Consider the following 26,064-nt stretch of genomic DNA (forward strand, 5'->3'; position numbering starts at 1 on the left):
TTTTTGCCTTCTTTTTCTCTCCTGAGCTGCACTCAGGTTTCTGCAGCTTGTTCAGAATCTAGAGCAGGGAAACAGGTTCCGCAAACTTTTTCTGCCCTTTCGGATCTCGCGCACCATATGATGCGAGGTTGAGATGCTTTGGATACTTTTCATTTTTTTGAAAAAATCCTGACCCGCGGGTCACACTTTTTGCCTTCTTTTTCTCTCCTGAGCTGCACTCAGGTTTCTGCAGCTTGTTCAGACAGTTTTTCCCTACTTTTTCTCTCCTGAGCTGCACTCAGGTTTCTGCAGCTTGTTCAGAATCTAGAGCAGAGAAACAGGTTCCGCAAACTTTTTCTGCCCTTTCGGATCTTGGGCATCATATGACGTGAGTTTGAGACGCTTTCGAAACTTTTCATTTTTTTGAAAAAATCCTGACCCGTGGGTCAGTTTTTGTCTTCTTTTTCTCTCCTGAGCTGCACTCAGGTTTCTGCAGCTTGTTCAGAATCTAGAGAAGGGAAACAGGTTCTGCAAACTTTTTCTGCCCTTTCGGATCTTGGGCATCATATGATGCGAGTTTGAGACGCTTTGGATACTTTTCATTTTTTTGAAAAAAACCTGACCGGCGGGTCACACTTTTTGCCTTCTTTTTCTCTCCTGAGCTGCACTCAGGTTTCTGCAGCTTGTTCAGAATCTAGAGCAGGGAAACAGGTTCTGCAAACTTTTTCTGCCCTTTTGGATCTCGGGCATCATATGATGCCAGTTTCAGATGCTTTGGATACTTTTCATTTTTTTGAAAAAATCCTGACCCGCGGGTCACACTTTTTGCCTTCTTTTTCTCTCCTGAGCTGCACTCAGGTTTCTGCAGCTTGTTCAGACAGTTTTTCCCTACTTTTTCTCTCCTGAGCTGCACTCAGGTTTCTGCAGCTTGTTCAGAATCTAGAGCAGGGAAACAGGTTCCGCAAATTTTTTCTGCCCTTTCGGATCTCGGGCATCACATGACGCGAGTTTGAGACACTTTGGATCCTTTTCATTTTTTTGAAAAAATCCTGACCGTGGGTCACACTTTTTGTCTTCTTTTTCTCTCCTGAGCTGCACTCAGGTTTCTGCAGCTTGTTCAGAATCTAGAGCAGGGAAACAGGTCCCTTAAACTTTTTCTGCCCTTTCGGATCTCGGGCACCATATGACGGCACTTTCAGATGCTTTGGATACTTTTCATTTTTTTGAAAAAATCCTGACCCGCGGGTCACAGTTTTTGTCTTCTTTATTTCTCCTGAGCTGCACTCAGGTTTCTGCAGCTTGTTCAGAATCTAGAGCAGGGAAACAGGTTCCATAAACTTTTTCTGCCCTTTCGGATCTCGGGCATCATATGACGCGAGTTTGAGACGCTTTGGATACTTTTCATTTTTTTGAAAAAATCCTGACCCGTGAGTCAGAGTTTCTGCCTTCTTTTTCTCTCCTGAGCTGCACTCAGGTTTCTGCAGCTTGTTCAGAATCTAGAGCAGGGAAACAGGTTCTGCAAACTTTTTCTGCCCTTTCGGATCTCGGGCATCACATGACGCAAGTTTGAGACGCTTTGAATACTTTTCATTTTTTTGAAAAAATCCTGACCCGCGCGTCACAGTTTTTGCCTTCTTTTTCTCTCCTGAGCTGCACTCAGGTTTCTGCAGCTTGTTCAGAATCTAGAGCAGGGAAACAGGTTCTGCAAACTTTTTCTGCCCTTTCGGATCTCGGGCATCATATGACGCGAGTTTGAGACGCTTTGGATACTTTTCATTTTTTTGAAAAAATCCTGACCCGCGGGTCACACTTTTTGCCTTCTTTTTCTCTCCTGAGCTGCACTCAGGTTTCTGCAGCTTGTTCAGAATCTAGAGCAGGGAAACAGGTTCTGCAAACTTTTTCTGCCCTTTCAGATCTCGGGCATCATATGACGCGAGTTTGAGACGCTTTGGATACTTTTCATTTTTTTGAAAAAATCCTGACCCGCGCGTCACACTTTTTGCCTTCTTTTTCTCTCCTGAGCTGCACTCAGGTTTCTGCAGCTTGTTCACACAGTTTTTCCCTACTTTTTCTCTCCTGAGCTGCACTCAGGTTTCTGCAGCTTGTTCAGAATCTAGAGCAGGGAAACAGGTTCCGTAAACTTTTTCTGCCCTTTCGGATCTCGGGCATCATATGACGCGAGTTTGAGACGCTTTGGATACTTTTCATTTTTTTGAAAAAATCCTGACCCGCGGGTCACACTTTTTGCCTTCTTTCTCTCTCCTGAGCTGCACTCAGGTTTCTGCAGCTTGTTCAGAATCTAGAGCAGGGAAACAGGTTCTGCAAACTTTTTCTGCACTTTCGGATCTCGGGCATCATATGATGCCAGTTTCAGATGCTTTGGATACTTTTCATTTTTTTGAAAAAATCCTGACCCGCGGGTCACACTTTTTGCCTTCTTTTTCTCTCCTGAGCTGCACTCAGGTTTCTGCAGCTTGTTCAGACAGTTTTTCCCTACTTTTTCTCTCCTGAGCTGCACTCAGGTTTCTGCAGCTTGTTCAGAATCTAGAGCAGGGAAACAGGTTCCGCAAATTTTTTCTGCCCTTTCGGATCTCGGGCATCACATGACGCGAGTTTGAGACACTTTGGATCCTTTTCATTTTTTTGAAAAAATCCTGACCGTGGGTCACAGTTTTTGTCTTCTTTATTTCTCCTGAGCTGCACTCAGGTTTCTGCAGCTTGTTCAGAATCTAGAGCAGGGAAACAGGTTCCGTAAACTTTTTCTGCACTTTCGGATCTCGGGCATCATATGACGCGAGTTTGAGACGCTTTGGATACTTTTCATTTTTTTGAAAAAATCCTGACCCGCGGGTCACAGTTTCTGCCTTCTTTTTCTCTCCTGAGCTGCACTCAGGTTTCTGCAGCTTGTTCAGAATCTAGAGCAGGGAAACAGGTTCTGCAAACTTTTTCTGCCCTTTCGGATCTCGGGCATCATATGACGCGAGTTTGAGACGCTTTGAATACTTTTCATTTTTTTGAAAAAATCCTGACCCGCGGGTCACACTTTTTGCCTTCTTTCTCTCTCCTGAGCTGCACTCAGGTTTCTGCAGCTTGTTCAGAATCTAGAGCAGGGAAACAGGTTCCGCAAACTTTTTCTGCCCTTTCGGATCTCGGGCATCATATGACACGAGTTTGAGATGCTTTGGATACTTTTCATTTTTTTGAAAAAATCCTGACCTGCGGGTCACACTTTTTGCCTTCTTTTTCTCTCCTGAGCTGCACTCACGTTTCTGCAGCTTGTTCAGACAGTTTTTCCCTACTTTTTCTCTCCTGAGCTGCACTCAGGTTTCTGCAGCTTGTTCAGAATCTAGAGCAGGGAAACAGGTTCTGCAAACTTTTTCTGCCCTTTCAGATCTCGGGCATCACATGACGCAAGTTTGAGACGCTTTGGATACTTTTCATTTTTTTGAAAAAATCCTGACCCGCGGGTCACACTTTTTGCCTTCTTTTTCTCTCCTGAGCTGCACTCAGGTTTCTGCAGCTTGTTCACACAGTTTTTCCCTACTTTTTCTCTCCTGAGCTGCACTCAGGTTTCTGCAGCTTGTTCAGAATCTAGAGCAGGGAAACAGGTTCCGTAAACTTTTTCTGCCCTTTCGGATCTCGGGCATCATATGACGCGAGTTTGAGACACTTTGGATACTTTTCATTTTTTTGAAAAAATCCTGACCCGCGGGTCACACTTTTTGCCTTCTTTTTGTCTCCTGAGCTGCACTCAGGTTTCTGCAGCTTGTTCACAATCTAGAGCAGGGAAACAGGTTCTGCAAACGTTTTCTGCCCTTTCGGATCTCGGGCATCATATGACGCGAGTTTGAGACGCTTTGGATACTTTTCATTTTTTTGAAAAAATCCTGACCCGCGGGTCACACTTTTTGCCTTCTTTCTCTCTCCTGAGCTGCACTCAGGTTTCTGCAGCTTGTTCAGAATCTAGAGCAGGGAAACAGGTTCCGCAAACTTTTTCTGCCCTTTCGGATCTCGGGCATCATATGACGCGAGTTTGAGATGCTTTGGATACTTTTCATTTTTTTGAAAAAATCCTGACCTGCGGGTCACACTTTTTGACTTCTTTTTCTCTCCTGAGCTGCACTCAGGTTTCTGCAGCTTGTTCAGACAGTTTTTCCCTACTTTTTCTCTCCTGAGCTGCACTCAGGTTTCTGCAGCTTGTTCAGAATCTAGAGCAGGGAAACAGGTTCCACAAACTTTTTCTGCCCTTTCGGATCTCGGGCATCATATGACGCGAGTTTGAGATGCTTTGGATACTTTTCATTTTTTTGAAAAAATCCTGACCCGCGGGTCACACTTTTTGCCTTCTTTTTCTCTCCTGAGCTGCACTCAGGTTTCTGCAGCTTGTTCAGAATCTAGAGCAGGGAAACAGGTTCCGCAAACTTTTTCTGCCCTTTCGGATCTCGGGCATCATATGACGCGAGTTTGAGACACTTTGGATCCTTTTCATTTTTTTGAAAAAATCCTGACCGTGGGTCACACTTTTTGTCTTCTTTTTCTCTCCTGAGCTGCACTCAGCTTTCTGCAGCTTGTTCAGAATCCAGAGCAGGGAAACAGGTCCCTTAAACTTTTTCTGCCCTTTCGGATCTCGGGCACCATATGACGGCAGTTTCAGATGCTTTGGATACTTTTCATCTTTTTGAAAAAATCCTGACCCGCGGGTCACAGTTTTTGTCTTCTTTATTTCTCCTGAGCTGCACTCAGGTTTCTGCAGCTTGTTCAGAATCTAGAGCAGGGAAACAGGTTCCGTAAACTTTTTCTGCCCTTTCGGATCTCGGGCATCATATGACGCGAGTTTGAGACGCTTTGGATACTTTTCATTTTTTTGAAAAAATCCTGACCCGTGGGTCAGAGTTTCTGCCTTCTTTTTCTCTCCTGAGCTGCACTCAGGTTTCTGCAGCTTGTTCAGAATCTAGAGCAGGGAAACAGGTTCTGCAAACTTTTTCTGCCCTTTCGGATCTCGGGCATCACATGATGCAAGTTTGAGACGCTTTGAATACTTTTCATTTTTGGAAAAAATCCTGACCCGCGCGTCACAGTTTTTGCCTTCTTTTTCTCTCCTGAGCTGCACTCAGGTTTCTGCAGCTTGTTCAGAATCTAGAGCAGGGAAACAGGTTCTGCAAACTTTTTCTGCCCTTTCGGATCTCGGGCATCATATGACGCGAGTTTGAGACGCTTTGGATACTTTTCATTTTTTTGAAAAAATCCTGACCCGCGGGTCACACTTTTTGCCTTCTTTTTCTCTCCTGAGCTGCACTCAGGTTTCTGCAGCTTGTTCACAATCTAGAGCAGGGAAACAGGTTCTGCAGACGTTTTCTGCCCTTTCGGATCTCGGGCATCATATGACACGAGTTTGAGACGCTTTGGATACTTTTCATTTTTTTGAAAAAATCCTGACCCGCGGGTCAGAGTTTTTGCCTTCTTTTTCTCTCCTGAGCTGCACTCAGGTTTCTGCAGCTTGTTCAGAATCTAGAGCAGGGAAACAGGTTCTGCAAACTTTTTCTGCCCTTTCAGATCTCGGGCATCACATGACGCAAGTTTGAGACGCTTTGGATACTTTTCATTTTTTTGAAAAAATCCTGACCCGCGCATCAAAGTTTTTGCCTTCTTTTTCTCTCCTGAGCTGCACTCAGGTTTCTGCAGCTTGTTCAGAATCTAGAGCAGGGAAACAGGTTCCGCAAACTTTTTCTGCCCTTTCGGATCTCGGGCACCATATGATGCGAGGTTGAGATGCTTTGGATACTTTTCATTTTTTTGAAAAAATCCTGACCCGCGGGTCACACTTTTTGCCTTCTTTTTCTCTCCTGAGCTGCACTCAGGTTTCTGCAGCTTGTTCAGAATCTAGAGCAGGGAAACAGGTTCTGCAAACTTTTTCTGCCCTTTCGGATCTTGGGCATCATATGACGCGAGTTTGAGACGCTTTGGATACTTTTCATTTTTTTGAAAAAATCCTGACCAGCGGGTCACAGTTTTTGCCTTCTTTTTCTCTCCTGAGCTGCACTCAGGTTTCTGCAGCTTGTTCAGAATCTAGAGCAGGGAAACAGGTTCCGCAAACTTTTTCTGCCCTTTCGGATCTCGCGCACCATATGATGCGAGGTTGAGATGCTTTGGATACTTTTCATTTTTTTGAAAAAATCCTGACCCGCGGGTCACACTTTTTGCCTTCTTTTTCTCTCCTGAGCTGCACTCAGGTTTCTGCAGCTTGTTCAGACAGTTTTTCCCTACTTTTTCTCTCCTGAGCTGCACTCAGGTTTCTGCAGCTTGTTCAGAATCTAGAGCAGAGAAACAGGTTCCGCAAACTTTTTCTGCCCTTTCGGATCTTGGGCATCATATGACGCGAGTTTGAGACGCTTTGGATACTTTTCATTTTTTTGAAAAAATCCTGACCCGCGCGTCACACTTTTTGCCTTCTTTTTCTCTCCTGAGCTGCACTCAGGTTTCTGCAGCTTGTTCACACAGTTTTTCCCTACTTTTTCTCTCCTGAGCTGCACTCAGGTTTCTGCAGCTTGTTCAGAATCTAGAGCAGGGAAACAGGTTCCGTAAACTTTTTCTGCCCTTTCGGATCTCGGGCATCATATGACGCGAGTTTGAGACGCTTTGGATACTTTTCATTTTTTTGAAAAAATCCTGACCCGCGGGTCACACTTTTTGCCTTCTTTTTGTCTCCTGAGCTGCACTCAGGTTTCTGCAGCTTGTTCACAATCTAGAGCAGGGAAACAGGTTCTGCAAACGTTTTCTGCCCTTTCGGATCTCGGGCATCATATGACGCGAGTTTGAGACGCTTTGGATACTTTTCATTTTTTTGAAAAAATCCTGACCCGCGGGTCACACTTTTTGCCTTCTTTCTCTCTCCTGAGCTGCACTCAGGTTTCTGCAGCTTGTTCAGAATCTAGAGCAGGGAAACAGGTTCCGCAAACTTTTTCTGCCCTTTCGGATCTCGGGCACCATATGATGCGAGGTTGAGATGCTTTGGATACTTTTCATTTTTTTGAAAAAATCCTGACCCGCGGGTCACACTTTTTGCCTTCTTTTTCTCTCCTGAGCTGCACTCAGGTTTCTGCAGCTTGTTCAGAATCTAGAGCAGGGAAACAGGTTCTGCAAACTTTTTCTGCCCTTTCGGATCTTGGGCATCATATGACGCGAGTTTGAGACGCTTTGGATACTTTTCATTTTTTTGAAAAAATCCTGACCAGCGGGTCACAGTTTTTGCCTTCTTTTTCTCTCCTGAGCTGCACTCAGGTTTCTGCAGCTTGTTCAGAATCTAGAGCAGGGAAACAGGTTCCGCAAACTTTTTCTGCCCTTTCGGATCTCGCGCACCATATGATGCGAGGTTGAGATGCTTTGGATACTTTTCATTTTTTTGAAAAAATCCTGACCCGCGGGTCACACTTTTTGCCTTCTTTTTCTCTCCTGAGCTGCACTCAGGTTTCTGCAGCTTGTTCAGACAGTTTTTCCCTACTTTTTCTCTCCTGAGCTGCACTCAGGTTTCTGCAGCTTGTTCAGAATCTAGAGCAGAGAAACAGGTTCCGCAAACTTTTTCTGCCCTTTCGGATCTTGGGCATCATATGACGTGAGTTTGAGACGCTTTCGAAACTTTTCATTTTTTTGAAAAAATCCTGACCCGTGGGTCAGTTTTTGTCTTCTTTTTCTCTCCTGAGCTGCACTCAGGTTTCTGCAGCTTGTTCAGAATCTAGAGCAGGGAAACAGGTTCTGCAAACTTTTTCTGCCCTTTCGGATCTCGGGCATCACATGACGCAAGTTTGAGACGCTTTGAATACTTTTCATTTTTTTGAAAAAATCCTGACCCGCGCGTCACAGTTTTTGCCTTCTTTTTCTCTCCTGAGCTGCACTCAGGTTTCTGCAGCTTGTTCAGAATCTAGAGCAGGGAAACAGGTTCTGCAAACTTTTTCTGCCCTTTCGGATCTCGGGCATCATATGACGCGAGTTTGAGACGCTTTGGATACTTTTCATTTTTTTGAAAAAATCCTGACCCGCGGGTCACACTTTTTGCCTTCTTTTTCTCTCCTGAGCTGCACTCAGGTTTCTGCAGCTTGTTCAGAATCTAGAGCAGGGAAACAGGTTCTGCAAACTTTTTCTGCCCTTTCAGATCTCGGGCATCATATGACGCGAGTTTGAGACGCTTTGGATACTTTTCATTTTTTTGAAAAAATCCTGACCCGCGCGTCACACTTTTTGCCTTCTTTTTCTCTCCTGAGCTGCACTCAGGTTTCTGCAGCTTGTTCACACAGTTTTTCCCTACTTTTTCTCTCCTGAGCTGCACTCAGGTTTCTGCAGCTTGTTCAGAATCTAGAGCAGGGAAACAGGTTCCGTAAACTTTTTCTGCCCTTTCGGATCTCGGGCATCATATGACGCGAGTTTGAGACGCTTTGGATACTTTTCATTTTTTTGAAAAAATCCTGACCCGCGGGTCACACTTTTTGCCTTCTTTTTGTCTCCTGAGCTGCACTCAGGTTTCTGCAGCTTGTTCACAATCTAGAGCAGGGAAACAGGTTCTGCAAACGTTTTCTGCCCTTTCGGATCTCGGGCATCATATGACGCGAGTTTGAGACGCTTTGGATACTTTTCATTTTTTTGAAAAAATCCTGACCCGCGGGTCACACTTTTTCCTTCTTTCTCTCTCCTGAGCTGCACTCAGGTTTCTGCAGCTTGTTCAGAATCTAGAGCAGGGAAACAGGTTCTGCAAACTTTTTCTGCCCTTTCAGATCTCGGGCATCACATGACGCAAGTTTGAGACGCTTTGGATACTTTTCATTTTTTTGAAAAAATCCTGACCCGCGCATCAAAGTTTTTGCCTTCTTTTTCTCTCCTGAGCTGCACTCAGGTTTCTGCAGCTTGTTCAGAATCTAGAGCAGGGAAACAGGTTCCGCAAACTTTTTCTGCCCTTTCGGATCTCGGGCACCATATGATGCGAGGTTGAGATGCTTTGGATACTTTTCATTTTTTTGAAAAAATCCTGACCCGCGGGTCACACTTTTTGCCTTCTTTTTCTCTCCTGAGCTGCACTCAGGTTTCTGCAGCTTGTTCAGAATCTAGAGCAGGGAAACAGGTTCTGCAAACTTTTTCTGCCCTTTCGGATCTCGGGCATCATATGACGCGAGTTTGAGACGCTTTGGATACTTTTCATTTTTTTGAAAAAATCCTGACCCGCGGGTCACACTTTTTGCCTTCTTTTTCTCTCCTGAGCTGCACTCAGGTTTCTGCAGCTTGTTCACAATCTAGAGCAGGGAAACAGGTTCTGCAGACGTTTTCTGCCCTTTCGGATCTCGGGCATCATATGACACGAGTTTGAGACGCTTTGGATACTTTTCATTTTTTTGAAAAAATCCTGACCCGCGGGTCAGAGTTTTTGCCTTCTTTTTCTCTCCTGAGCTGCACTCAGGTTTCTGCAGCTTGTTCAGAATCTAGAGCAGGGAAACAGGTTCTGCAAACTTTTTCTGCCCTTTCAGATCTCGGGCATCACATGACGCAAGTTTGAGACGCTTTGGATACTTTTCATTTTTTTGAAAAAATCCTGACCCGCGCATCAAAGTTTTTGCCTTCTTTTTCTCTCCTGAGCTGCACTCAGGTTTCTGCAGCTTGTTCAGAATCTAGAGCAGGGAAACAGGTTCCGCAAACTTTTTCTGCCCTTTCGGATCTCGGGCACCATATGATGCGAGGTTGAGATGCTTTGGATACTTTTCATTTTTTTGAAAAAATCCTGACCCGCGGGTCACACTTTTTGCCTTCTTTTTCTCTCCTGAGCTGCACTCAGGTTTCTGCAGCTTGTTCAGAATCTAGAGCAGGGAAACAGGTTCTGCAAACTTTTTCTGCCCTTTCGGATCTTGGGCATCATATGACGCGAGTTTGAGACGCTTTGGATACTTTTCATTTTTTTGAAAAAATCCTGACCAGCGGGTCACAGTTTTTGCCTTCTTTTTCTCTCCTGAGCTGCACTCAGGTTTCTGCAGCTTGTTCAGAATCTAGAGCAGGGAAACAGGTTCCGCAAACTTTTTCTGCCCTTTCGGATCTCGCGCACCATATGATGCGAGGTTGAGATGCTTTGGATACTTTTCATTTTTTTGAAAAAATCCTGACCCGCGGGTCACACTTTTTGCCTTCTTTTTCTCTCCTGAGCTGCACTCAGGTTTCTGCAGCTTGTTCAGACAGTTTTTCCCTACTTTTTCTCTCCTGAGCTGCACTCAGGTTTCTGCAGCTTCTTCAGAATCTAGAGCAGAGAAACAGGTTCCGCAAACTTTTTCTGCCCTTTCGGATCTTGGGCATCATATGACGTGAGTTTGAGACGCTTTCGAAACTTTTCATTTTTTTGAAAAAATCCTGACCCGTGGGTCAGTTTTTGTCTTCTTTTTCTCTCCTGAGCTGCACTCAGGTTTCTGCAGCTTGTTCAGAATCTAGAGCAGGGAAACAGGTTCTGCAAACTTTTTCTGCCCTTTCGGATCTCGGGCATCACATGACGCAAGTTTGAGACGCTTTGAATACTTTTCATTTTTTTGAAAAAATCCTGACCCGCGCGTCACAGTTTTTGCCTTCTTTTTCTCTCCTGAGCTGCACTCAGGTTTCTGCAGCTTGTTCAGAATCTAGAGCAGGGAAACAGGTTCTGCAAACTTTTTCTGCCCTTTCGGATCTCGGGCATCATATGACGCGAGTTTGAGACGCTTTGGATACTTTTCATTTTTTTGAAAAAATCCTGACCCGCGGGTCACACTTTTTGCCTTCTTTTTCTCTCCTGAGCTGCACTCAGGTTTCTGCAGCTTGTTCAGAATCTAGAGCAGGGAAACAGGTTCTGCAAACTTTTTCTGCCCTTTCAGATCTCGGGCATCATATGACGCGAGTTTGAGACGCTTTGGATACTTTTCATTTTTTTGAAAAAATCCTGACCCGCGCGTCACACTTTTTGCCTTCTTTTTCTCTCCTGAGCTGCACTCAGGTTTCTGCAGCTTGTTCACACAGTTTTTCCCTACTTTTTCTCTCCTGAGCTGCACTCAGGTTTCTGCAGCTTGTTCAGAATCTAGAGCAGGGAAACAGGTTCCGTAAACTTTTTCTGCCCTTTCGGATCTCGGGCATCATATGACGCGAGTTTGAGACGCTTTGGATACTTTTCATTTTTTTGAAAAAATCCTGACCCGCGGGTCACACTTTTTGCCTTCTTTTTGTCTCCTGAGCTGCACTCAGGTTTCTGCAGCTTGTTCACAATCTAGAGCAGGGAAACAGGTTCTGCAAACGTTTTCTGCCCTTTCGGATCTCGGGCATCATATGACGCGAGTTTGAGACGCTTTGGATACTTTTCATTTTTTTGAAAAAATCCTGACCCGCGGGTCACACTTTTTGCCTTCTTTCTCTCTCCTGAGCTGCACTCAGGTTTCTGCAGCTTGTTCAGAATCTAGAGCAGGGAAACAGGTTCTGCAAACTTTTTCTGCCCTTTCAGATCTCGGGCATCACATGACGCAAGTTTGAGACGCTTTGGATACTTTTCATTTTTTTGAAAAAATCCTGACCCGCGCATCAAAGTTTTTGCCTTCTTTTTCTCTCCTGAGCTGCACTCAGGTTTCTGCAGCTTGTTCAGAATCTAGAGCAGGGAAACAGGTTCCGCAAACTTTTTCTGCCCTTTCGGATCTCGGGCACCATATGATGCGAGGTTGAGATGCTTTGGATACTTTTCATTTTTTTGAAAAAATCCTGACCCGCGGGTCACACTTTTTGCCTTCTTTTTCTCTCCTGAGCTGCAGTCAGGTTTCTGCAGCTTGTTCAGAATCTAGAGCAGGGAAACAGGTTCTGCAAACTTTTTCTGCCCTTTCGGATCTCGGGCATCATATGACGCGAGTTTGAGACGCTTTGGATACTTTTCATTTTTTTGAAAAAATCCTGACCCGCGGGTCACACTTTTTGCCTTCTTTTTCTCTCCTGAGCTGCACTCAGGTTTCTGCAGCTTGTTCACAATCTAGAGCAGGGAAACAGGTTCTGCAGACGTTTTCTGCCCTTTCGGATCTCGGGCATCATATGACACGAGTTTGAGACGCTTTGGATACTTTTCATTTTTTTGAAAAAATCCTGACCCGCGGGTCAGAGTTTTTGCCTTCTTTTTCTCTCCTGAGCTGCACTCAGGTTTCTGCAGCTTGTTCAGAATCTAGAGCAGGGAAACAGGTTCTGCAAACTTTTTCTGCCCTTTCAGATCTCGGGCATCACATGACGCAAGTTTGAGACGCTTTGGATACTTTTCATTTTTTTGAAAAAATCCTGACCCGCGCATCAAAGTTTTTGCCTTCTTTTTCTCTCCTGAGCTGCACTCAGGTTTCTGCAGCTTGTTCAGAATCTAGAGCAGGGAAACAGGTTCCGCAAACTTTTTCTGCCCTTTCGGATCTCGGGCACCATATGATGCGAGGCTGAGATGCTTTGGATACTTTTCATTTTTTTGAAAAAATCCTGACCCGCGGGTCACACTTTTTGCCTTCTTTTTCTCTCCTGAGCTGCACTCAGGTTTCTGCAGCTTGTTCAGAATCTAGAGCAGGGAAACAGGTTCTGCAAACTTTTTCTGCCCTTTCGGATCTTGGGCATCATATGACGCGAGTTTGAGACGCTTTGGATACTTTTCATTTTTTTGAAAAAATCCTGACCAGCGGGTCACAATTTTTGCCTTCTTTTTCTCTCCTGAGCTGCACTCAGGTTTCTGCAGCTTGTTCAGAATCTAGAGCAGGGAAACAGGTTCCGCAAACTTTTTCTGCCCTTTCGGATCTCGCGCACCATATGATGCGAGGTTGAGATGCTTTGGATACTTTTCATTTTTTTGAAAAAATCCTGACCCGCGGGTCACACTTTTTGCCTTCTTTTTCTCTCCTGAGCTGCACTCAGGTTTCTGCAGCTTGTTCAGACAGTTTTTCCCTACTTTTTCTCTCCTGAGCTGCACTCAGGTTTCTGCAGCTTGTTCAGAATCTAGAGCAGAGAAACAGGTTCCGCAAACTTTTTCTGCCCTTTCGGATCTTGGGCATCATATGACGTGAGTTTGAGACGCTTTCGAAACTTTTCATTTTTTTGAAAAAATCCTGACCCGTGGGTCAGTTTTTGTCTTCTTTTTCTCTCCTGAGCTGCACTCAGGTTTCTGCAGCTTGTTCAGAATCTAGAGAAGGGAAACAGGTTCTGCAAACTTTTTCTGCCCTTTCGGATCTTGGGCATCATATGATGCGAGTTTGAGACGCTTTGGATACTTTTCATTTTTTTGAAAAAATCCTGACCCGCGGGTCACACTTTTTGCCTTCTTTTTCTCTCCTGAGCTGCACTCAGGTTTCTGCAGCTTGTTCAGACAGTTTTTCCCTACTTTTTCTCTCCTGAGCTGCACTCAGGTTTCTGCAGCTTGTTCAGAATCTAGAGCAGGGAAACAGGTTCCGCAAATTTTTTCTGCCCTTTCGGATCTCGGGCATCACATGACGCGAGTTTGAGACACTTTGGATCCTTTTCATTTTTTTCAAAAAATCCTGACCGTGGGTCACACTTTTTGTCTTCTTTTTCTCTCCTGAGCTGCACTCAGGTTTCTGCAGCTTGTTCAGAATCTAGAGCAGGGAAACAGGTCCCTTAAACTTTTTCTGCCCTTTCGGATCTCGGGCACCATATGACGGCACTTTCAGATGCTTTGGATACTTTTCATTTTTTTGAAAAAATCCTGACCCGCGGGTCACAGTTTTTGTCTTCTTTATTTCTCCTGAGCTGCACTCAGGTTTCTGCAGCTTGTTCAGAATCTAGAGCAGGGAAACAGGTTCCGTAAACTTTTTCTGCCCTTTCGGATCTCGGGCATCATATGACGCGAGTTTGAGACGCTTTGGATACTTTTCATTTTTTTGAAAAAATCCTGACCCGTGAGTCAGAGTTTCTGCCTTCTTTTTCTCTCCTGAGCTGCACTCAGGTTTCTGCAGCTTGTTCAGAATCTAGAGCAGGGAAACAGGTTCTGCAAACTTTTTCTGCCCTTTCGGATCTCGGGCATCACATGACGCAAGTTTGAGACGCTTTGAATACTTTTCATTTTTTTGAAAAAATCCTGACCCGCGCGTCACAGTTTTTGCCTTCTTTTTCTCTCCTTAGCTGCACTCAGGTTTCTGCAGCTTGTTCAGAATCTAGAGCAGGGAAACAGGTTCTGCAAACTTTTTCTGCCCTTTCGGATCTCGGGCATCATATGACGCGAGTTTGAGACGCTTTGGATACTTTTCATTTTTTTGAAAAAATCCTGACCCGCGGGTCACACTTTTTGCCTTCTTTTTCTCTCCTGAGCTGCACTCAGGTTTCTGCAGCTTGTTCAGAATCTAGAGCAGGGAAACAGGTTCTGCAAACTTTTTCTGCCCTTTCAGATCTCGGGCATCATATGACGCGAGTTTGAGACGCTTTGGATACTTTTCATTTTTTTGAAAAAATCCTGACCCGCGCGTCACACTTTTTGCCTTCTTTTTCTCTCCTGAGCTGCACTCAGGTTTCTGCAGCTTGTTCACACAGTTTTTCCCTACTTTTTCTCTCCTGAGCTGCACTCAGGTTTCTGCAGCTTGTTCAGAATCTAGAGCAGGGAAACAGGTTCCGTAAACTTTTTCTGCCCTTTCGGATCTCGGGCATCATATGACGCGAGTTTGAGACGCTTTGGATACTTTTCATTTTTTTGAAAAAATCCTGACCCGCGGGTCACACTTTTTGCCTTCTTTTTGTCTCCTGAGCTGCACTCAGGTTTCTGCAGCTTGTTCACAATCTAGAGCAGGGAAACAGGTTCTGCAAACGTTTTCTGCCCTTTCGGATCTCGGGCATCATATGACGCGAGTTTGAGACGCTTTGGATACTTTTCATTTTTTTGAAAAAATCCTGACCCGCGGGTCACACTTTTTGCCTTCTTTCTCTCTCCTGAGCTGCACTCAGGTTTCTGCAGCTTGTTCAGAATCTAGAGCAGGGAAACAGGTTCTGCAAACTTTTTCTGCACTTTCGGATCTCGAGCATCATATGATGCCAGTTTCAGATGCTTTGGATACTTTTCATTTTTTTGAAAAAATCCTGACCCGCGGGTCACACTTTTTGCCTTCTTTTTCTCTCCTGAGCTGCACTCAGGTTTCTGCAGCTTGTTCAGACAGTTTTTCCCTACTTTTTCTCTCCTGAGCTGCACTCAGGTTTCTGCAGCTTGTTCAGAATCTAGAGCAGGGAAACAGGTTCCGCAAATTTTTTCTGCCCTTTCGGATCTCGGGCATCACATGACGCGAGTTTGAGACACTTTGGATCCTTTTCATTTTTTTGAAAAAATCCTGACCGTGGGTCACACTTTTTGTCTTCTTTTTCTCTCCTGAGCTGCACTCAGGTTTCTGCAGCTTGTTCAGAATCTACAGCAGGGAAACAGGTCCCTTAAACTTTTTCTGCCCTTTCGGATCTCGGGCACCATATGACGGCAGTTTCAGATGCTTTGGATACTTTTCATTTTTTTGAAAAAATCCTGACCCGCGGGTCACAGTTTTTGTCTTCTTTATTTCTCCTGAGCTGCACTCAGGTTTCTGCAGCTTGTTCAGAATCTAGAGCAGGGAAACAGGTTCCGTAAACTTTTTCTGCACTTTCGGATCTCGGGCATCATATGACGCGAGTTTGAGACGCTTTGGATACTTTTCATTTTTTTGAAAAAATCCTGACCCGCGGGTCACAGTTTCTGCCTTCTTTTTCTCTCCTGAGCTGCACTCAGGTTTCTGCAGCTTGTTCAGAATCTAGAGCAGGGAAACAGGTTCTGCAAACTTTTTCTGCCCTTTCGGATCTCGGGCATCACATGACGCAAGTTTGAGACGCTTTGAATACTTTTCATTTTTTTGAAAAAATCCTGACCCGCGGGTCACACTTTTTGCCTTCTTTTTCTCTCCTGAGCTGCACTCAGGTTTCTGCAGCTTGTTCAGAATCTAGAGCAGGGAAACAGGTTCTGCAAACTTTTTCTGCCCTTTCGGATCTCGGGCATCATATGACGCGAGTTTGAGACGCTTTGGATACTTTTCATTTTTTTGAAAAAATCCTGACCCGCGGGTCACACTTTTTGCCTTCTTTTTCTCTCCTGAGCTGCACTCAGGTTTCTGCAGCTTGTTCAGAATCTAGAGCAGGGAAACAGGTTCTGCAGACGTTTTCTGCCCTTTCGGATCTCGGGCATCATATGACACGAGTTTGAGATGCTTTGGATACTTTTCATTTTTTTGAAAAAATCCTGACCCGCGGGTCAGAGTTTTTGCCTTCTTTTTCTCTCCTGAGCTGCACTCAGGTTTCTGCAGCTTGTTCAGAATCTAGAGCAGGGAAACAGGTTCTGCAAACTTTTTCTGCCCTTTCAGATCTCGGGCATCACATGACGCAAGTTTGAGATGCTTTGGATACTTTTCATTTTTTTGAAAAAATCCTGACCCGCGCATCAAAGTTTTTGCCTTCTTTTTCTCTCCTGAGCTGCACTCAGGTTTCTGCAGCTTGTTCAGAATCTAGAGCAGGGAAACAGGTTCCGCAAACTTTTTCTGCCCTTTCGGATCTCGGGCACCATATGATGCGAGGCTGAGATGCTTTGGATACTTTTCATTTTTTTGAAAAAATCCTGACCCGCGGGTCACACTTTTTGCCTTCTTTTTCTCTCCTGAGCTGCACTCAGGTTTCTGCAGCTTGTTCAGAATCTAGAGCAGGGAAACAGGTTCTGCAAACTTTTTCTGCCCTTTCGGATCTTGGGCATCATATGACGCGAGTTTGAGACGCTTTGGATACTTTTCATTTTTTTGAAAAAATCCTGACCAGCGGGTCACAGTTTTTGCCTTCTTTTTCTCTCCTGAGCTGCACTCAGGTTTCTGCAGCTTGTTCAGAATCTAGAGCAGGGAAACAGGTTCCGCAAACTTTTTCTGCCCTTTCGGATCTCGCGCACCATATGATGCGAGGTTGAGATGCTTTGGATACTTTTCATTTTTTTGAAAAAATCCTGACCCGCGGGTCACACTTTTTGCCTTCTTTTTCTCTCCTGAGCTGCACTCAGGTTTCTGCAGCTTGTTCAGACAGTTTTTCCCTACTTTTTCTCTCCTGAGCTGCACTCAGGTTTCTGCAGCTTGTTCAGAATCTAGAGCAGAGAAACAGGTTCCGCAAACTTTTTCTGCCCTTTCGGATCTTGGGCATCATATGACGTGAGTTTGAGACGCTTTCGAAACTTTTCATTTTTTTGAAAAAATCCTGACCCGTGGGTCAGTTTTTGTCTTCTTTTTCTCTCCTGAGCTGCACTCAGGTTTCTGCAGCTTGTTCAGAATCTAGAGAAGGGAAACAGGTTCTGCAAACTTTTTCTGCCCTTTCGGATCTTGGGCATCATATGATGCGAGTTTGAGACGCTTTGGATACTTTTCATTTTTTTGAAAAAATCCTGACCCGCGGGTCACACTTTTTGCCTTCTTTTTCTCTCCTGAGCTGCACTCAGGTTTCTGCAGCTTGTTCAGAATCTAGAGCAGGGAAACAGGTTCTGCAAACTTTTTCTGCCCTTTCGGATCTCGGGCATCATATGATGCCAGTTTCAGATGCTTTGGATACTTTTCATTTTTTTGAAAAAATCCTGACCCGCGGGTCACACTTTTTGCCTTCTTTTTCTCTCCTGAGCTGCACTCAGGTTTCTGCAGCTTGTTCAGACAGTTTTTCCCTACTTTTTCTCTCCTGAGCTGCACTCAGGTTTCTGCAGCTTGTTCAGAATCTAGAGCAGGGAAACAGGTTCCGCAAATTTTTTCTGCCCTTTCGGATCTCGGGCATCACATGACGCGAGTTTGAGACACTTTGGATCCTTTTCATTTTTTTCAAAAAATCCTGACCGTGGGTCACACTTTTTGTCTTCTTTTTCTCTCCTGAGCTGCACTCAGGTTTCTGCAGCTTGTTCAGAATCTAGAGCAGGGAAACAGGTCCCTTAAACTTTTTCTGCCCTTTCGGATCTCGGGCACCATATGACGGCACTTTCAGATGCTTTGGATACTTTTCATTTTTTTGAAAAAATCCTGACCCGCGGGTCACAGTTTTTGTCTTCTTTATTTCTCCTGAGCTGCACTCAGGTTTCTGCAGCTTGTTCAGAATCTAGAGCAGGGAAACAGGTTCCGTAAACTTTTTCTGCCCTTTCGGATCTCGGGCATCATATGACGCGAGTTTGAGACGCTTTGGATACTTTTCATTTTTTTGAAAAAATCCTGACCCGTGAGTCAGAGTTTCTGCCTTCTTTTTCTCTCCTGAGCTGCACTCAGGTTTCTGCAGCTTGTTCAGAATCTAGAGCAGGGAAACAGGTTCTGCAAACTTTTTCTGCCCTTTCGGATCTCGGGCATCACATGACGCAAGTTTGAGACGCTTTGAATACTTTTCATTTTTTTGAAAAAATCCTGACCCGCGCGTCACAGTTTTTGCCTTCTTTTTCTCTCCTGAGCTGCACTCAGGTTTCTGCAGCTTGTTCAGAATCTAGAGCAGGGAAACAGGTTCTGCAAACTTTTTCTGCCCTTTCGGATCTCGGGCATCATATGACGCGAGTTTGAGACGCTTTGGATACTTTTCATTTTTTTGAAAAAATCCTGACCCGCGGGTCACACTTTTTGCCTTCTTTTTCTCTCCTGAGCTGCACTCAGGTTTCTGCAGCTTGTTCAGAATCTAGAGCAGGGAAACAGGTTCTGCAAACTTTTTCTGCCCTTTCAGATCTCGGGCATCATATGACGCGAGTTTGAGACGCTTTGGATACTTTTCATTTTTTTGAAAAAATCCTGACCCGCGCGTCACACTTTTTGCCTTCTTTTTCTCTCCTGAGCTGCACTCAGGTTTCTGCAGCTTGTTCACACAGTTTTTCCCTACTTTTTCTCTCCTGAGCTGCACTCAGGTTTCTGCAGCTTGTTCAGAATCTAGAGCAGGGAAACAGGTTCCGTAAACTTTTTCTGCCCTTTCGGATCTCGGGCATCATATGACGCGAGTTTGAGACGCTTTGGATACTTTTCATTTTTTTGAAAAAATCCTGACCCGCGGGTCACACTTTTTGCCTTCTTTTTGTCTCCTGAGCTGCACTCAGGTTTCTGCAGCTTGTTCACAATCTAGAGCAGGGAAACAGGTTCTGCAAACGTTTTCTGCCCTTTCGGATCTCGGGCATCATATGACGCGAGTTTGAGACGCTTTGGATACTTTTCATTTTTTTGAAAAAATCCTGACCCGCGGGTCACACTTTTTGCCTTCTTTCTCTCTCCTGAGCTGCACTCAGGTTTCTGCAGCTTGTTCAGAATCTAGAGCAGGGAAACAGGTTCTGCAAACTTTTTCTGCACTTTCGGATCTCGAGCATCATATGATGCCAGTTTCAGATGCTTTGGATACTTTTCATTTTTTTGAAAAAATCCTGACCCGCGGGTCACACTTTTTGCCTTCTTTTTCTCTCCTGAGCTGCACTCAGGTTTCTGCAGCTTGTTCAGACAGTTTTTCCCTACTTTTTCTCTCCTGAGCTGCGCTCAGGTTTCTGCAGCTTGTTCAGAATCTAGAGCAGGGAAACAGGTTCCGCAAATTTTTTCTGCCCTTTCGGATCTCGGGCATCACATGACGCGAGTTTGAGACACTTTGGATCCTTTTCATTTTTTTGAAAAAATCCTGACCGTGGGTCACACTTTTTGTCTTCTTTTTCTCTCCTGAGCTGCACTCAGGTTTCTGCAGCTTGTTCAGAATCTACAGCAGGGAAACAGGTCCCTTAAACTTTTTCTGCCCTTTCGGATCTCGGGCACCATATGACGGCAGTTTCAGATGCTTTGGATACTTTTCATTTTTTTGAAAAAATCCTGACCCGCGGGTCACAGTTTTTGTCTTCTTTATTTCTCCTGAGCTGCACTCAGGTTTCTGCAGCTTGTTCAGAATCTAGAGCAGGGAAACAGGTTCCGTAAACTTTTTCTGCACTTTCGGATCTCGGGCATCATATGACGCGAGTTTGAGACGCTTTGGATACTTTTCATTTTTTTGAAAAAATCCTGACCCGCGGGTCACACTTTTTGCCTTCTTTTTCTCTCCTGAGCTGCACTCAGGTTTCTGCAGCTTGTTCAGAATCTGGAGCAGGGAAACAGGTTCTGCAAACGTTTTCTGCCCTTTCGGATCTCGGGCATCATATGACGCGAGTTTGAGACGCTTTGGATACTTTTCATTTTTTTGAAAAAATCCTGACCCGCGGGTCACACTTTTTGCCTTCTTTCTCTCTCCTGAGCTGCACTCAGGTTTCTGCAGCTTGTTCAGAATCTAGAGCAGGGAAACAGGTTCCGCAAACTTTTTCTGCCCTTTCGGATCTCGGGCATCATATGACACGAGTTTGAGATGCTTTGGATACTTTTCATTTTTTTGAAAAAATCCTGACCTGCGGGTCACACTTTTTGCCTTCTTTTTCTCTCCTGAGCTGCACTCAGGTTTCTGCAGCTTGTTCAGACAGTTTTTCCCTACTTTTTCTCTCCTGAGCTGCACTCAGGTTTCTGCAGCTTGTTCAGAATCTAGAGCAGGGAAACAGGTTCTGCAAACTTTTTCTGCCCTTTCAGATCTCGGGCATCACATGACGCAAGTTTGAGACGCTTTGGATACTTTTCATTTTTTTGAAAAAATCCTGACCCGCGCGTCACACTTTTTGCCTTCTTTTTCTCTCCTGAGCTGCACTCAGGTTTCTGCAGCTTGTTCACACAGTTTTTCCCTACTTTTTCTCTCCTGAGCTGCACTCAGGTTTCTGCAGCTTGTTCAGAATCTAGAGCAGGGAAACAGGTTCCGTAAACTTTTTCTGCCCTTTCGGATCTCGGGCATCATATGACGCGAGTTTGAGACACTTTGGATACTTTTCATTTTTTTGAAAAAATCCTGACCCGCGGGTCACACTTTTTGCCTTCTTTTTGTCTCCTGAGCTGCACTCAGGTTTCTGCAGCTTGTTCACAATCTAGAGCAGGGAAACAGGTTCTGCAAACGTTTTCTGCCCTTTCGGATCTCGGGCATCATATGACGCGAGTTTGAGACGCTTTGGATACTTTTCATTTTTTTGAAAAAATCCTGACCCGCGGGTCACACTTTTTGCCTTCTTTCTCTCTCCTGAGCTGCACTCAGGTTTCTGCAGCTTGTTCAGAATCTAGAGCAGGGAAACAGGTTCCGCAAACTTTTTCTGCCCTTTCGGATCTCGGGCATCATATGACGCGAGTTTGAGATGCTTTGGATACTTTTCATTTTTTTGAAAAAATCCTGACCTGCGGGTCACACTTTTTGACTTCTTTTTCTCTCCTGAGCTGCACTCAGGTTTCTGCAGCTTGTTCAGACAGTTTTTCCCTACTTTTTCTCTCCTGAGCTGCACTCAGGTTTCTGCAGCTTGTTCAGAATCTAGAGCAGGGAAACAGGTTCCGCAAACTTTTTCTGCCCTTTCGGATCTCGGGCATCATATGACGCGAGTTTGAGACGCTTTGGATACTTTTCATTTTTTTGAAAAAATCCTGACCCGCGGGTCACACTTTTTGCCTTCTTTTTCTCTCCTGAGCTGCACTCAGGTTTCTGCAGCTTGTTCAGAATCTAGAGCAGGGAAACAGGTTCCGCAAACTTTTTCTGCCCTTTCGGATCTCGGGCATCATATGACGCGAGTTTGAGACGCTTTGGATACTTTTCATTTTTTTGAAAAAATCCTGACCCGCGGGTCACAGTTTTTGCCTTCTTTTTCTCTCCTGAGCTGCACTCAGGTTTCTGCAGCTTGTTCAGAATCTAGAGCAGGGAAACAGGTTCCGCAAACTTTTTCTGCCCTTTCGGATCTCGGGCATCATATGACGCGAGTTTGAGATGCTTTGGATACTTTTCTTTTTGAAAAAATCCTGACCCGCGGGTCACACTTTTTGCCTTCTTTTTCTCTCCTGAGCTGCACTCAGGTTTCTGCAGCTTGTTCAGACAGTTTTTCCCTACTTTTTCTCTCCTGAGCTGCACTCAGGTTTCTGCAGCTTGTTCAGAATCTAGAGCAGGGAAACAGGTTCCGCAAATTTTTTCTGCCCTTTCGGATCTCGGGCATCACATGACGCGAGTTTGAGACACTTTGGATACTTTTCATTTTTTTGAAAAAATCCTGACCCGCGGGTCACACTTTTTGCCTTCTTTCTCTCTCCTGAGCTGCACTCAGGTTTCTGCAGCTTGTTCAGAATCTAGAGCAGGGAAACAGGTTCTGCAAACTTTTTCTGCCCTTTCGGATCTCGGGCATCATATGATGCCAGTTTCAGATGCTTTGGATACTTTTCATTTTTTTGAAAAAATCCTGACCCGCGGGTCACACTTTTTGCCTTCTTTTTCTCTCCTGAGCTGCACTCAGGTTTCTGCAGCTTGTTCAGACAGTTTTTCCCTACTTTTTCTCTCCTCAGCTGCACTCAGGTTTCTGCAGCTTGTTCAGAATCTAGAGCAGGGAAACAGGTCCCTTAAACTTTTTCTGCCCTTTCGGATCTCGGGCACCATATGACGGCAGTTTCAGATGCTTTGTATACTTTTCATTTTTTTGAAAAAATCCTGACCCGCGGGTCACAGTTTTTGTCTTCTTTATTTCTCCTGAGCTGCACTCAGGTTTCTGCAGCTTGTTCAGAATCTAGAGCAGGGAAACAGGTTCCGTAAACTTTTTCTGCCCTTTCGGATCGCGGGCATCATATGACGCGAGTTTGAGACGCTTTGGATACTTTTCATTTTTTTGAAAAAATCCTGACCCGCGGGTCACAGTTTCTGCCTTCTTTTTCTCTCCTGAGCTGCACTCAGGTTTCTGCAGCTTGTTCAGAATCTAGAGCAGGGAAACAGGTTCTGCAAACTTTTTCTGCCCTTTCGGATCTCGGGCATCACATGACGCAAGTTTGAGACGCTTTGAATACTTTTCATTTTTTTGAAAAAATCCTGACCCGCGCGTCACAGTTTTTGCCTTCTTTTTCTCTCCTGTGCTGCACTCAGGTTTCTGCAGCTTGTTCAGAATCTAGAGCAGGGAAACAGGTTCTGCAAACGTTTTCTGCCCTTTCGGATCTCGGGCATCATATGACGCGAGTTTGAGACGCTTTGGATACTTTTCATTTTTTTGAAAAAATCCTGACCCGCGGGTCACACTTTTTGCCTTCTTTCTCTCTCCTGAGCTGCACTCAGGTTTCTGCAGCTTGTTCAGAATCTAGAGCAGGGAAACAGGTTCCGCAAACTTTTTCTGCCCTTTCGGATCTCGGGCATCATATGACGCGAGTTTGAGATGCTTTGGATACTTTTCATTTTTTTGAAAAAATCCTGACCTGCGGGTCACACTTTTTGCCTTCTTTTTCTCTCCTGAGCTGCACTCAGGTTTCTGCAGCTTGTTCAGACAGTTTTTCCCTACTTTTTCTCTCCTGAGCTGCACTCAGGTTTCTGCAGCTTGTTCAGAATCTAGAGCAGGGAAACAGGTTCTGCAAACTTTTTCTGCCCTTTCAGATCTCGGGCATCACATGACGCAAGTTTGAGACGCTTTGGATACTTTTCATTTTTTTGAAAAAATCCTGACCCGCGCGTCACACTTTTTGCCTTCTTTTTCTCTCCTGAGCTGCACTCAGGTTTCTGCAGCTTGTTCACACAGTTTTTCCGTACTTTTTCTCTCCTGAGCTGCACTCAGGTTTCTGCAGCTTGTTCAGAATCTAGAGCAGGGAAACAGGTTCCGTAAACTTTTTCTGCCCTTTCGGATCTCGGGCATCATATGACGCGAGTTTGAGACGCTTTGGATACTTTTCATTTTTTTGAAAAAATCCTGACCCGCGGGTCACACTTTTTGCCTTCTTTTTGTCTCCTGAGCTGCACTCAGGTTTCTGCAGCTTGTTCACAATCTAGAGCAGGGAAACAGGTTCTGCAAACGTTTTCTGCCCTTTCGGATCTCGGGCATCATATGACGCGAGTTTGAGATGCTTTGGATACTTTTCATTTTTTTGAAAAAATCCTGACCTGCGGGTCACACTTTTTGACTTCTTTTTCTCTCCTGAGCTGCACTCAGGTTTCTGCAGCTTGTTCAGACAGTTTTTCCCTACTTTTTCTCTCCTGAGCTGCACTCAGGTTTCTGCAGCTTGTTCAGAATCTAGAGCAGGGAAACAGTTCCACAAACTTTTTCTGCCCTTTCGGATCTCGGGCATCATATGACGCGAGTTTGATATGCTTTGGATACTTTTCATTTTTTTGAAAAAATCCTGACCCGCGGGTCACACTTTTTGCCTTCTTTTTCTCTCCTGAGCTGCACTCAGGTTTCTGCAGCTTGTTCAGAATCTAGAGCAGGGAAACAGGTTTCGCAAACTTTTTCTGCCCTTTCGGATCTCGGGCATCATATGACGCGAGTTTGAGACGCTTTGGATACTTTTCATTTTTTTGAAAAAATCCTGACCCGCGGGTCACACTTTTTGCCTTCTTTTTCTCTCCTGAGCTGCACTCAGGTTTCTGCAGCTTGTTCAGAATCTAGAGCAGGGAAACAGGTTCCGCAAACTTTTTCTGCCCTTTCGGATCTCGGGCATCATATGACGCGAGTTTGAGACGCTTTGGATACTTTTCATTTTTTTGAAAAAATCCTGACCCGCGGGTCACAGTTTTTGCCTTCTTTTTCTCTCCTGAGCTGCACTCAGGTTTCTGCAGCTTGTTCAGAATCTAGAGCAGGGAAACAGGTTCCGCAAACTTTTTCTGCCCTTTCGGATCTCGGGCATCATATGACGCGAGTTTGAGATGCTTTGGATACTTTTCTTTTTGAAAAAATCCTGACCCGCGGGTCACACTTTTTGCCTTCTTTTTCTCTCCTGAGCTGCACTCAGGTTTCTGCAGCTTGTTCAGACAGTTTTTCCCTACTTTTTCTCTCCTGAGCTGCACTCAGGTTTCTGCAGCTTGTTCAGAATCTAGAGCAGGGAAACAGGTTCCGCAAATTTTTTCTGCCCTTTCGGATCTCGGGCATCACATGACGCGAGTTTGAGACACTTTGGATACTTTTCATTTTTTTGAAAAAATCCTGATCCTCGGGTCACAATTTTTGTCTTCTTTTTCTCTCCTGAGCTGCACTCAGGTTTCTGCAGCTTGTTCAGAATCTAGAGCAGGGAAACAGGTTCCGTAAACGTTTTCTGCCCTTTCGGATCTCGGGCATCATATGATGCGATGTTGAGATGCTTTGGATACTTTTCATTTTTTTGAAAAAATCCTGACCCGCGGGTCACACTTCTTGCCTTCTTTTTCTCTCCTTAGCTGCACTCAGGTTTCTACAGCTTGATCAGAATCTAGAGCAGGGAAACAGGTTCCGTAAACTTTTTCTGCCCTTTCGGATCTCGGGCATCATATGACGCGAGTTTGAGACGCTATGGATACTTTTCATTTTTTTGAAAAAATCCTGACCCGCGGGTCACACTTTTTGCCTTCTTTTTCTCTCCTGAGCTGCACTCAGGTTTCTGCAGCTTGTTCAGACAGTTTTTCCCTACTTTTTCTCTCCTGAGCTGCACTCAGGTTTCTGCAGCTTGTTCAGAATCTAGAGCAGGGAAACAGGTTCCGCAAACTTTTTCTAGCCTTTTGGATTTCGGGCATCATATGACGTGAGTTTTAGACGCTTTCGATACTTTTCATTTTTTTCAAAAAATCCTGACCCGCGGGTCAGTTTTTGTCTTCTTTTTCTCTTCTGAGCTGCACTCAGGTTTCTGCAGCTTGTTCAGAATCTAGAGCAGGGAAACAGGTTCTGCAAACTTTTTCTGCCCTTTCGGATCTTGGGCATCATATGACGCGAGTTTGAGACGCTTTGGATACTTTTCATTTTTTTGAAAAAATCCTGACCTGCGGGTCACACTTTTTGCCTTCTTTTTCTCTCCTGAGCTGCACTCAGGTTTCTGCAGCTTGTTCAGAATCTAGAGCAGGGAAACAGGTTCTGCAAACTTTTTCTGCCCTTTCGGATCTCGGGCATCATATGACGCGAGTTTGAGACGCTTTGGATACTTTTCATATTTTTGAAAAAATCCTGACCCCGCGGGTCACACTTTTTGCCTTCTTTTTCTCTCCTGAGCTGCACTCAGGTTTCTGCAGCTTGTTCAGAATCTAGAGCAGGGAAACAGGTTCCGT

The sequence above is a fragment of the Rhineura floridana genome, chromosome 2 (assembly GCF_030035675.1).
Source record: "Rhineura floridana isolate rRhiFlo1 chromosome 2, rRhiFlo1.hap2, whole genome shotgun sequence".
Taxonomy (NCBI): domain Eukaryota; kingdom Metazoa; phylum Chordata; class Lepidosauria; order Squamata; family Rhineuridae; genus Rhineura; species Rhineura floridana.